Consider the following 1925-nt stretch of genomic DNA (forward strand, 5'->3'; position numbering starts at 1 on the left):
GGTCGGAGATTCGTTTTTGGGAAGACATCTGGCTAGGCAATGCCAGTCTCCGAGAACAATATCCAGCCTTGTACAACATCGCTCGCGATAAGAATAAAACTATTGCGCAGGTGCTCAGTTCATTCCCGCCCAATATTTCTTTTAGGCGGGATTTGATTGGCCCCCGTCTTACGTCATGGCATAATCTTTTATCCCGTCTGGATTTGATCAATTTGACACAAGGTCGGGATGTGTTTCGCTGGAACCTTACTGCATCGGGGTCTTTCACAGTAGACTCTATGTATCATGCGCTCACGCATTCTGAGGTACCAGTGAGTAATAACAAGAAAATCTGGAAGTCAAAGATTCCACTAAAAGTTAAAATCTTCATGTGGTATCTTCGTAGGGGAGTTGTTCTAACCAAAGACAACCTCGCACGGCGCAACTGGCCAGGGAGTAAGATGTGTTGTTTTTGTACTCATGAAGAGACAATCAAACACCTCTTTTTCCAATACAAGTTTGCACGTTCTACGTGGTCAGTCATCCAAATAGCGTCAAATTTGTATCCGCCCACAAGTGTCGCCAATATTTTTGGTCATTGGTTGGATGGTATTCCAAATAGGTTGAAAACGCTAATAAGGGTGGGAGCGTATGCCTTACTATGGTCGCTTTGGCTATGTAGAAATGATTTGATTTTCAATAACAAAAATGCTTCTCCTTTGCAGGTTATTTTCCATTGTACGCACTCGCTTCGTACGTGGTATACGCTACAACGAGTGGAGTACCAACCGCTGTTCAAGGCGGTGTGTATGCGGTTGGAGCAGGTGGCTACGGAGGTTTTTACCCAACATGGGTGGCAGCATAATCTCCGGATCGGTCCACCACCCCTTTCGACATAGGCATAGTGTCGGTCTATATGACTCTACTGTCGCCCATTTGTCGTTTTTTCTTCCTTTTTTTTTACAGACTTTAGGTGATTGGCTGTGTGCATCTTAGTTATGCAGAGGCCGGGTGTTACTCATAATGCTTTGTATCTTCTTGATGCTACTTTTTGAGATAATAAAAGCGCCCTTTATCGAAAAAAAATGATGTTGTGGGAGAACTTTTGCAACTGAGGTGGTGTTGCAGAATTATTTTTTTCTTCATCTTTTTTTGCAACAAACAAGATGTTGCGGGAGGGCTTTTGCAACATGGGTAATGTTGCGGAATTTTTTTTACTGAAAAAGATGACCTCATCTACGGTGTGAATCGAAGAATTTCTGCAACAGAGATAATGTTACGGGTGGACTTTTGCAACAAGGCTCTTGTTACGAAAAAGTATAAAAAAGCATTGCCGGCCGGAACAACTACGGAGGCGAGAGGGGAAGGCCGGAGCGGAGCTCGGGCGTGCCCGGTCGAGCAGTAGCCATGGTTGCAAGCGCCATGGCGAGCGGTGGTCGGGCTGTAGAAATTGGTCCTCTCACACCAATGGTGTGGCATACGGATCTTGGTGAGGGATCCACGGCCCGGATCTTCAGCTTGCTCGCCGGCGGCAGCGGCATCGGCGAGTTCGGTGTGTGCAATGGCGGCGGCCGGCTGCTAGCGTCTCGTCCCGATCTGGAGCGGGGAAGGAGATATGCAAGAGAGAGAGAGAGAGAGAGAGGAGAGTACGGCAGTTTGTTTTAGTAGTGGAGACGTGCGAGGGCCCACAGGGCACGTGTCAATCGTGCAAGGCGGCGGATAGAATTTGCGTGATCCGTTGGGTGATGGTAATCATTTCCCTTAAAATATGTATTATAACTCAGGATGAAACTAGTTAGTTCAATATCTCTCCACTTATGAAGTGGTCAAATTATTCAAATTTGTTCCATCTAGTTTGGGAAGGACACTGCTACACACACGACAAATTCGAAACAATTTTCATACGATGCAACACATCATGCCATCCATGCGGAGAGCAAAACTGG

Source organism: Triticum dicoccoides, chromosome 2A (genome assembly GCF_002162155.2).
Source record: "Triticum dicoccoides isolate Atlit2015 ecotype Zavitan chromosome 2A, WEW_v2.0, whole genome shotgun sequence".
NCBI classification, from domain to species: Eukaryota; Viridiplantae; Streptophyta; class Magnoliopsida; order Poales; family Poaceae; genus Triticum; species Triticum dicoccoides.